General features: G+C 41.4%; 1 protein-coding gene across 1 annotated transcript in view; it reads right to left on the bottom strand.

The window, feature by feature from the left end:
* LOC147660957 (laminin subunit alpha-5-like) overlaps positions 1-12257 on the bottom strand; it is a gene marked incomplete at its 3' end in the record, with an annotated part of 218421 nt that overhangs the window by 197150 nt on the left and 9014 nt on the right. The window lies entirely within an intron of this gene.

Genomic DNA, 12257 nt, shown 5'->3' with positions numbered 1-12257 from the left:
TGTGCCATACATGCCACACCATGCAGGAACTGGGGGTGCAAATCCAGGGGGACATATACCCACAGGTCTAGTTGCAGCACCCCCTTTGTTGTCTCTCCACCACCGTTTTCGTGATGGGCTCCCCGCCATCAACAGGGCAGTGGAAAGCCAACATTTAGAAATACATGAACACTTATGGCCTTATTACGAGTTTTGCGGTCCCACAACGGATGATGCAAGGTGCTGTCCGCTGTGGGACCGCCAAACCTGTGGTGTGACCGCCCACCAGATCAGGAGTTTCCTGATCTTGCAGGTGGTCCTGTGTCAGTCTGATGGTGACAGTCTGTCAGGCCCATAGTGGAGCCTAACAGGCAGACCGCACCTGCCAGACCGCCGACTGCACCTTTCTGCATGGTGTGGCATATATGTCACACTGTCCAGGAACTGGGGTGCAAAAATACAAAGAGCACAAACTGTGCCCCTGTGCATGTACCCCCAGCCCGGTAGCAGCAGGGGGGCCTGTCAGGGCCCCCTTTGTTGCCTCTCCGCCACACTTTTTCATGGCGGAGACAGGGAGGCAACTTGTAATAGGCTCAGCGGTGCCACAGCTGCACCGCCAGTATATTACTATCCCTGACCGCTGCACGACCATCGAGGGATCCTTGATCCCTGGCAGTTGCAGGGGTCCTGTGGGGGTCTGACCACTGCAGTCCTAATGCGGCGCACAGTGCCACATTGGAGGGGGTGGTGTGACCCCCACAATGACTACGATGTTCCAATGGACAGCCGTAGTCACAATAAGTCCCTTAAAAATTACACGTAATGAGAAAACATTCCTGTCACCTGTCATATGATAACCAAAACTTACCATACATGGTGAATATCAAAACACAAATATCCCTTTTATATATATGCTGTACTAAGAAATAAGCAATGTAGCACTTGTAGCACTTACTACGAACTCTCAAACCACAATTGACATAAAATAAGAAACTAATACCCACAAAACATAATCATAGATTTGAACAAGCCATGAGTCAAACCATTTTATGTACTTCCACTCAGCCATACAAGTCTATTACTACGATTTCAATCAAAGCCCATGGAGAAACCTCCAACAATCTGCACTAAGAGTAGAATATGCTACAAGCAGTCAATTTGCCTTTAAATGAAAAACAATTATAGCACTTGCCTATGTCCCTATCCCTGAGGCAGCCAATCACTACAATTTACTAATAGAGAGCCCTTTCTACCAACAAAATGAACACAAACGAATTACCCTAATGGATTATTTAAAAGATACTTGGGTTGGCAGAGTACATTGCTCCGGACACAGACGCCAACTCAAATTCCAAATACCACGGTGGAATATCTATGACAGCTTCTTGGCACAGGAAGCCAAGACACACAATGCAGTGTAAGGATGTCCAAAAAATAGCTTGCCAGACAGGAGAAAACTCCTTATCTGATGGGCTGTTCAAACATGGGCTTGGCTGTGCGGGAGTGGAGTGGTCTTGTTCCCGCACCGCTAAACTCATAATAAGGTCCTTTGTCTTTTTTACTCTTACCGCACATATTCTTTGCTGTATCAAAGTCAGAGTCCTATAAGATTTTATACAGAATATTCATGATTAATATTGTGTGAAATCCAACACGAAGAAGTGACTGAGTTTTTCATAGTTGATTTGCTCCACAAAATAATTGTATTATCTTTCTATGTCCAATTGTGATCTTCACAATGTTTGTGATATTTATTTTATGTAGTGCAAACAAGACCCTTTCGGGTGATAGAGCGCTTTGCAGCAGTGTGAATATATATATATATATATATATATATATATATATATATATATATATATATATATATATATTCTCGCTGCCACAATCCTCTCACAATACACTGTGAAATAGAAACAGCACTCGCAGGGGGGTATAAAGCCAACAATCCTTTATTTGGCCACCAGCACAGACAAGACGCGTTTAGGCGATGAGCCTTCGTCAATTGCAAATGAGAACGCGCCGCCATTCCATTTAAATCACAGTGCTTTTGTCACAGTAAACATGGCATGAACATAAAGAAAGGACTGTCCGATAGCTAAAATAGCGCCATCATGGAAGTACTATTCTAACATGAAAAATGAAAAGAAAAATTACAATTCAATTATCATGCTTGTTCAAAAAGTGGGGTAAAGTAAGTACAATTCGATACTCTTTCTTCTTAACCATATTTCTACTATAGAAATATTCCCACAAATTCATTATAGCCCTGGATGGGCGTAAATCACTAAACAATTCATATTGCCCACAGATGGGCTAAACCATAACAATTCATACTGTGAAAGAAATACATTGTATTGTTAAAATGTCAGTTCAAGAAGCAAAGAGAAAATAAAAAAGAAGGGGGAAGGGGATGGAGAAAAAGCAAAAATCGATAGCAAATTTTATACAGCATATTATAATACAAAAGACAGTTTATCCCCATATAGAATGTTAATATCCCAAATGGACTGCTAATTCTTCATGTGTGTTGAGCCCAAAAGGACTCTTACTCTGCAAATCTATAATGTAGCGTGACTCTAGTCGCCGCATTTTTTGTAGACGGTCTCCACCTCGTGGAAGGGGTGGCACACTATCCAGGCAAAAATAGGCCAACAGATCCCTGTTGCGTCCATGCAAATTATTAAAGTGTCTTGCCACGGGATAGGATTCATCGACGTTATTAATAGCAGGCATGTGTTCTAGTATATGTAATTTTACAGGATTGATGGTGCTCCCGACGTATCTTAACCCACAGGGACATACGAAACAGTAGATAGCATAAGGTGTTGTGCATGTCAGAAACTTTGTTATGTTCTTACGGAATTTCAAACCTGGAATGATATATGTGAGGGTCCTTTTGCTGATTTTACAGGCCTTACATCGACCACATGGGAAAAAACCACTAAGAGGTATTTTACTAGATGCATTAGTTTTGACCACATGATGACTATGTACTAGATCATCCTTTAAGGCTCTAGCTTTCCGATAAGTAACTAACGGACTTGAAGATAAATCTTCTCTGATGGTATTATCCGTTAATAATATGTTCCAATTCTTTTTTTTTTACCTCTTAGTGGTTTTTTATATATATATATCAGATAGAACAGGAAGACATGTAGATTCTATATAGAAGCATAGAAAATAAAAGTAAATTGTATACAAATAATAGAATATTATTGACAGAGTTATTAACAGAGTAGGCAGCGATACGATTACACATGTCGTAAACAGAGAGTAAATAGACTATAAAAAGAGTTGTATATAGACTAGCCTGAGTCCAGGTGCAAACATATACCGGTGTGATAAAAGACAACCAACAGAAATAAGGGGGAGACGGAGGAAGATTCTAAAATGCATGTGGTTTTATACTCACTGTGCCGAGTTTATTTTATATCCTACTGTTCTTTTCTGTGACTCAAATATATAAATAAAATTATTTTGTGAAAAATGAAACATATTTTGAAAATGAATGTATAACTAAATCTAATACTACAAATCTAAGTTATGTAGGTCTAGGAAAAATATTATTCAAAAACCAAGCATACTGGAAGGGTACTGACAAAAATGCAGGTTTTTGGAACTAACTGTTGTTTTTTTTACCTCTTGGCCCTGCCCAGGGACCCTCCCATTCAAGTGAATATGCTAGACATCATATCACAGTGGAGATTAGGAGCAGGGGACTCAGTGGGCCTGGAATATCAAGGGTGGAGCTCCGTGTGAGACTACATCAAGAGCAGACATGGGTGTAGCTTTACATTTTTGCAACAGGTGCAGTGGCACGGGACCCAGAGGCCCGAGGAGCTCATTGAACTCTAAATATTGCTTATTCCAAACAGCAGTCAGCACTCCCCAACCGTGAATTACAGAGCCAGAACCCGACATCTATTCAGATATTCGATCACAACAACATTTGCAACAACTTGTTTAGTGCTTCTCTCCTACATCCACCAACACATTCACGTACTCAGTCCCATAGATTCCTACAGCATGCTTCACTGTGCTGCTCACACCTTAATGGTTCTAATTCCCAAACATCTTTTTGAGTGCCTGAGGTAGTACCGCTATGGCATTTTCTCTATGTGCTCATTTATGCCTTTGTGATTTGGCCTGAAAACAAATAAAATGTGAGTTACAGGGTATATTAATTTTCAAATTACTATAAATAGAAAAAACATTGCCCTCTTTGCACTTTTATTTATAAGGAGGTGGATATGTCAGAGCAATCAACAAAGCCATTTACGAGGATGTGACGTGGGACTACAAAAGTAGTACTTAATATACTTATAAATACTTTTGTGAAATGCCATAAATGTATTCAATGGCGTTCATGACATGACATGTATTTGGAATGCGCATGTTCACCCGTAAGCATCTTGGCGCTGAATAACGGATGTTTATTGTTACTCAACTCAATGGTACTCATTTTATCGACCTCAGATGGATGAAAAGCTGAGTGGATCATCTGGGATTTGAACCCCTGCAGCAGATGCATTAGTCCATTTAAACGACGTATAGGCTTACTTTAATTCTTTTTTTAATATATTTCTATGCGTGTGTCTAATTGGCAATATTTTAGAAAGCAAACAGCAAACACATTTTACAACACATACTGTGCTTTTTTGTCGTAATGTAAACATCCAGAAGTCACTAGAAAAAATAATAGTCAGACTCATTGTCTTAGGGCCTAATTACGACTTTGGCAGAGGGGCAGCCCCGCCACAACCCCGTTGCCACACCCGCAAAGCTGTGTGAACAGCGCCCGCCAGATTACGAGTTTTCTTGTGTCTGGCAGGCAGCACTTTGGCGGTCTCAAGGCAGGGCCTATTAAAAAGGAACCGCAATGGGAGTTCCAAAGGCCGTTCCTGCACAGCATGGACTCTACATTCAAGCCGTGCAGGAAAGAGGGTGATTGCACACTGGGGGAGCACAGCATGAACCCTCCTGCATACATCCCATGGCCCTGAGGACACAGGGGGGACCTCGTAGGGCCCTCGTTGTTTCTTCACAACCACAGTTTTCATGGCGGGTTCACCGACATGAAAACTTTGGTGGTGAGGAAACTCAGAATATGCTTGGCAGTGCTGCTGCGGCACTGCCAGCATATTCCTTGGCCAGTATGCTGCCCCACCACCAAGGGATCGCAGATATCCGGCGGTTGTGGCAATCTTGTAAAGGTGTGGAGGTGGAACCGCCGCACTCAAAATGCGGCGGTCACACTGCCAGTGCGGCAGTGCCCGCCACTCGTCCACGACTGCCGAACTTGTAATAAGGCCCTTAGTCCCTGCTTGTTTGAGCGAGTTAGTTAGAAACGATCGGCTCAATCTCTTCTCCAGTTTAGGAAACTGGTGAACACATGGTTGTTTAACCAGTAATGACCCCTTATGGATAAATGCTGCTACCACTCAGAGATCCTATGTTGTAATCTTAGCGCCAAGACGCCCACGGGCAAAAGTTTGCGCTCTACAAATTGTATTAATAAATAAATAAATAAATAAACATCAATATTTCACAAAAACGCGCCTTCTTCAGCAGAGGCTTTGATCATACCGCTCTATATTTTTCCATCGCTTGAGCCCTATTTTCGGGGATGATTGAGTGGGATGAAACATGTTGGCGGGTCCGGAGCAGACGTTATGATGAAACAGGCCAACCTAGGGGGAGTAAGGGTTCAGCCTCCTAAGAAGTAAAACACTTTACGCACACTAGTCACCTTTTCAGAGAATAGAGTATTAGTACCCCATTGAGGTTTTCTACATAAACCAATTGTTCCTGTATCCCAGAGTACTTGTGGAATTTGTTATCTTTTTCACATTCACAGTCCACCTCTCACACCCTGTTTAGAATGTTGTACTTTTTGGGTGATAAATAAATGTCTTTTCTACACCTTCCATTTTCTCTCCCTTTTCTGGTTTATGCATTTATAGAGAAATTAAAACGTGCAGTTGTGGTTACTTGTGTGTACTGACTTTCATTCAAGTAATTTTCTATACAGATTAAATAAAAAATCACATGTTAATGTTGATGAATAACTGTGAACCGTGCTGTGCTGCCACTGTATCAGATAAGAGCATCGTTTCTACAGGAAGCCTGCATGCAAGGATGCTTGAGAATACTAAGGGACTTGGCTGACCTTCCTGAGCCCTGCCTTTCGAGGACCACTGCCAACTGTTCAAACAAAATCCCTCACAAAAGCAGCGAACAATAGGTCAGTGTGGTTAAGACCAGTTACATCACTGCATAAGCCTGCTTTTACCAAAATGCCTCGGTAAGTGAAGGTCCATAAAAGGTCAAACAACAATTCTGAACTCCGAGGTTTATTCTTAGAGAACGGATTGAATACTATTTATCTAAGGAGAGATACTATAAACATGTTTTTTTTACTTTCAGGTCTGCTCTTTAAAAGACATGATAATTCTTTGAGTGATGGGTTGATTTATGTTTTCAGGGCTCTGTTTTGTCCCCACCTTAAAGGTATGTTCCATTACTCAAACCACTAAGCTGCTAAATAAAAACAAAAAACACTATCAGGCACATGCATCATTGTTGGCTTTTGCAATTTCTTAATTGCGATTTTTTAGAAATCGCAATTAAGAAATCGCAAAAGCCTATGCATGAAGAAATCGCTGAAAAATTTGCGATTTCTTAAAATTCCTTAATTGCGACTCGCAAATTGCGAATCTAAATTAAGGAATACCTCCCCATTAATTTCTATGGGCCCAGAGGCCCATAGGAATGAATGGGAAGACATTCTCAATTTGCGATTAGCAATTAGCGAATCGCAAATTGAGAATGCAATTTCAAGGGTGCAGGGGTGTCCAAAGGACACCCTGTTGCACCCCTGAAATTAATCTGTGCACATATGTTGTGCACACACATGCCCTGTGTGTGCACAACATGAAACTTTGAAAAATGCACAAAAGTGCATTTTTCAAAGTTTTCGCAAGTTACCACGAGGTTCAACCTCATGGTAATTTGCTCCCCCTAATTGTGAAATCGCAATTTTTTAAGGTTTCATGCATTGCATTTAAGGAATCGCAAAATGTGATTCCTTAAATGCAATTGCAAATTGCAAGGGCCTTCACCCTTCATGCATTCCAAACGCAGATTTTGCGATCGCAAACGGACGATTTTTACGATTCGCACTGTTTGCGATCACAAAATCCTTTGATGCATGTGCCTGATTATATGTCCCCTCAATCAATGCCCCACCAGCATAGTCAAAACTGCTATATGTATCCTTGCCTAGTAAATCAGCTCTATCCTACTAGGAGCTTGCCTCCGCTCCCTTCCTAACCAACAAAATACAGAGGAGTTAAAGAGTATTCGATAATGTAACCTAGTATCCTCTTTTAACCCTAACAATGCCTGCCCTTTACCTACTCTACCTGTTTTTGACAAAGCCCTGGAAGAAGCATTCAGAAGCCAAATACAATAACACCCCTTACTTAGGATCCATTCTCATGACAGCCAACAGGAGTGTCATGGAGGGTCCCCTGTGTGCTCATAGGGTGCTTTTATCTGATTTGTGGGCATGGGTACATAGATGCCTGCGTGGCCCCTTCGTTAATAGAGATGTGCCTGACAGTCAATGTGCACCAATGAGTTCTCAAGGGGGTTTCCCCTCATTTTCATGGTGGTGTGGAATGAGAGAATTTTATTAGGGACGCGGGCACAAAGGCAATGAGACTGTTAGGAGGCTTACTGACTGTGCTCCTTGAAAGGAAGAAAGGGAGCTCTAGAACCCACCAGGGCCCCTTTTGCAGGTGAGCGCAGTAACTCACCCAACTATCCTGAAAACAGATCTCAGCGCCCCTTCGTAATGCAGGGTGGTGTGCTGCATGCACAGTAAATGGTGGACTGGCGGCTTGAAACAGCTGGTCCACCTTTCACTAACCGGCTTATCCCAGCACAGCACATAGTGGGACAGGGTACAATATACATAAGACGCCTGGTGTCAAACTCTTCTAAAGCAGATAAATAGCATCCCATGCCATCAAAGAAGAACTGCTAATGACCCCCAGTCTCAGTTATATTAATGCCTTAGCCTTTTTATCTTCCAAATGTTGGGAGTGTGAATATGCCTGAGCTGGTTCTGGGCTCTCAGATGTTATGTTATGTTATGTTATTCGATATTTGAATGTCATATATGTCATATACTTGTGTTGACATTTCCACCTCTGTCACCATTTGAACATGGATTTCTGTCTTCTGATGGACAGGAACCACTGTGACATCAAGATCGTAAAGAGGGATGAGCCTGGAGTGACAACATATTTTCAGACAATTGATGAGCAGTGCTGATATATTACATTTTTGGGGTCTTAAGTCGCTCTTTGGCTAGGATCCTCTCGACGGTGTGCAGCCTTTACCACATATCTTTTACCATGCAGGAAATTACCACACAGGTAAGTACCAGGTAGATACGTGAAAGGGATGTTTGTTTGCCTTTACAAAGAATCCTTTACCACGTGATATTTTACAATACAGGTATTATATTTTGTTCAAATAATATCACTTTCAATGTTATTTTAAAAAATGGGGGTATAGGTGTGGGTAGAGGTAAAGGGAGGTAAAAGTGATTTTTGGGTCTAGGGGGTGGTAAAGGGAAGTAGGGGTAAATGTAGTATTCAGGCTTGGGTAGAGGTATAGGGAGATAAGAGTAAATTTAGGGTTCGGGGAGGGAAAGGTAAAGGTAAAGGGAGGTTAGGAGTCCATTATAAGGATATTGCAAGTCACTGAGGAGTTCCATGACCAAATATAGGTACGAAGGCTTCATTCTTTTATAAATTTATGGAACACTGAGGTGACTTGCAATATCCTTATGTGTAGCGTGGGTACTTTATTCCTCATAATACATTGTAACACCACCTCCTTTCCCACAAACCACTAAAATCCTGGTGTGTAGCTCTTTCACATAAAAATGCAAGCATTTTTGTAAACATGAATATTAAAAATACAATCTCTAGTGCAAAATTGAACACTTCAAAAATGCTGTTGGATATTTTCTGCAAAAAGATATTAGAATCAGTTTTTTTTAAAAGCCCTGTAGCTCAGAATGCTAGGAAACATGCAGAAAGAGTCTAACTTTTTTTATAATTTCCTAAGAAGTGTAAAGAATAAACATGTTGCCATAAATATATCTCTCTTCTGCTTGTCACTATACAGCTAAAGAAACAGAACAAAAGAAAATAAAACAACATTTTGTTTTGTTCCTTAACCCCTTCCGTGCTCTCCCTAGTGCAGCGAACGGCCAACGGCTGTCTCAGCCCCGCCCACTCATTAGAACGCCCACACTGCAGCAGAATTGCCGCTGTGGTTAAGGCACTAAACAGCTGATTTAATTATACTCCCTGACCTGAGCGGCCTTTCCCTTCAGCTCCTGGATCTGGCAGCAGGCAATGTGACATCAGAACTTAACTATAATAGTGCTCTTATGTCTTATCTTCCTTTAACAAGGGAGAGGGACTTTAATAGCGGTATAGCCTATCTATTAGAACATTCTGTCACTAGAGGACAGAATGTTCTAACGAAAAAACAAAGCCTTTTGGGAGCGTGAGGGGATTGGAATCCCCTCAGGCTCCCTGAAGCCTTTGTTCACAGCCAGAGCTGTGAACAAAGAAACATTGGAATGTTGGAGCTCCAGGCCTATACCAGCCATTATAAACCCAGAGCACTCCATTGTTTTCAATGGAGCTCCCAACATTCCAATGTTCTAATAGTTATTAGAACATTGGAAGCTCCATTGAAAACAATGGAGTAGGTCCGGGCCTATAATGGCTTGTATAAGCCCGGAGCTCCAACATTCCAATGCTTTTTTATGGCTGTGAATAAAGGCTTGAGAGAGCCTGATGGGATTTCAATCCCCTCGCGCTCCCTGAAGCCTTTGTTTAATTTGTTAGAACATTCTGCCCTCTAGTGGCAGAATGTTGAATAGCCTTATTGCCCTTCATAGCAGGGCTATACCGGCTATTAAAGCCCCGCTGCCTTGTTAAAGTCCTGCAGCGGGCCTTTAATAGCCGGTATAGACTGCTACGGCGGGCTATAAGGCTATATTACAGTTGAGTTCAGACGGACATAATTTCTTTATAATAGGTGACCGAGCACATCACGTCGCCTGTTATAAAGAAATTAGAAAGAGGTTTTTCTACAGGGATTCTAGATTCCCAGGTATTTATTGGCAGAATGTGACAACAAGAATGCATTTCTGCAACACAACTTTATCGGATTTGTGTTTTTCAGCATTAGCCCCCTCCATATAAAGTGCAACAGTAAAAAAAAGTGCCATAGACATAAGCGATGTACATAGAGCCTCTCTTCTTACTTATCAAAACTGCTGCCATCTTAAAAAAAGTTGCTCAGTCTAATATGGCTAATACATATTAGCTAGACATGTTTATATACTTTCTCCTATCTTATTACAGTTACATCCATTGAATATTTCAATACAATATGTATTATTAGATACATTCATTACTGCTAGAAACACTTAACATTGGGTTTTCCCATTAATTTCATAACAACAACCCATCATGCCCTAGTGAGCTATCATATTTCATTTTTGTTCCCGCAATAAAGGAATTAGTATGGTGCCAGACCCTCTTTACATCAGGTTTTATATGTCAGCTCATTAGCATATGCCCATCTTGCCCATGCTGGCTGTCCCTTTCTACTCTGTCCCTGTGATTGAACAAAATAGTTGATCAATGGGTTCTTTTTCTGCACAGTTAAAGCTCTGCATATACCATTCTGTTGCCTTCTTAGCAGCATATGTAGTATTCAGACAAAGATGTCAGTACATGTTAACAGCATCTGACCCAGCCACATCAGGCTGTGCATTTCATATTCAATAATTCCTACTGCATAAACCTTTAAGTCACATCCCCGTCTATTCCTCATGGGAAATGCAGTCCATATTAAAATAGTTAAATTGCATAGATTGATGGCTGTTTGTAGCTAAGTGCATTTTAATACCCTATAGAGTTACCAGCTTCAGATACTACCCCAGTGGGCTAGCACTGAGACATCTCCTCTTAGTGTCTCAATTAGAGTCAAATAAACTTAGACAAAGTGTATTCTCATTCTAGTTGGAGAGTGCTGAATCACAGTCCATGAATATGAATGCTCTATCCTTCTACTGGAGAAAGATCCAGCATTGGGTAAAGACAATTGCATTAAAATTCCAAGAGTATCCAGAACAAACATATATTTATATTTATTGGTAATACATTGCAAGTGTATATTATTTTCCTCTTCTACATTCAGCTCCCCTGGTTGTTTTGTCTCTAAATCCAAGATACATGTATATTCCAATACTCCGAGGGTCGGTTCTCTATCAACCACCTCTTGGATTTGTGAGTACCTTATCTTTTCCAAAGTACCCAATCTGTAATAATTGTGTTAGATGCTTATCATGATAGTGATGTGCCACTGGACAGTGCCTGTCATTATTTTTTTATTGCAGGCATATTTTCTAAAATGCGTTTTTGCACAGGTTGTAGCGTGCTTCCCACGTAGAGCCTCCTACATGGGCACTTACGTGCATATACTGTATAGCCTGTCCCACGTGTTATAAAATGTCTTTAGACTTTTCTTCCTACTGCTGTATGGTACATTCAACTCTTTTACCTTGGTGCTATATTTACATGCCTTTCATCACCCACATATGTGGAAGCCTTCCAGTGTGCAGTCATTCTCACGTAGGATCCAGCAGTAACAAGTGATCCGATTGGCTGACCACAACTGAGAAGGAAATGTTGCAGCCTCCATTAGAGGACCCTGGGACTCCATCACTGTGTCCTGAAAATCTTTGAGATTTAGGATATAAGGGGGTAGTATAGGGACACACTGCCCCCCAGGAAAACATCAGAACAACCCCAGGGTCCAAAATAATTATTTTGCTTCTTTGGGTCATGGGCCCAGTGATGCTCCTGTGGGACCATGCGTGGCCTTTACATGAGGTACTGCAGAACTCCCATAGGAGCGACCACTCTAGCTTCACTACCATGATATCCCAGATTAGTGCCAGCATCACTGTATCACGTACTTTGGGGTATTATGGATATCACAGGAGGACTGCACTGCTGAAAAAAAGAATTGAAAAAGAAAGAAAATGTAGCTTAGTTGTCCACAGGGAGTTTGGGCACCTGTGGCATGGTTGGGAACATGCACTTGTCAAAGGCCATTCCCTGCATCCAACACTCTGGTGTGCAAGCAGGTTGTTGGCTGAATATGATAAAAAA

Source organism: Lissotriton vulgaris, unplaced genomic scaffold, assembly GCF_964263255.1.
Source record: "Lissotriton vulgaris unplaced genomic scaffold, aLisVul1.2 SCAFFOLD_3097, whole genome shotgun sequence".
Lineage (NCBI taxonomy): Eukaryota > Metazoa > Chordata > Amphibia > Caudata > Salamandridae > Lissotriton > Lissotriton vulgaris.
The sequence above is the reverse complement of the archived record's forward strand: the minus strand, read 5'-3'. Positions and strand labels throughout refer to the sequence as shown.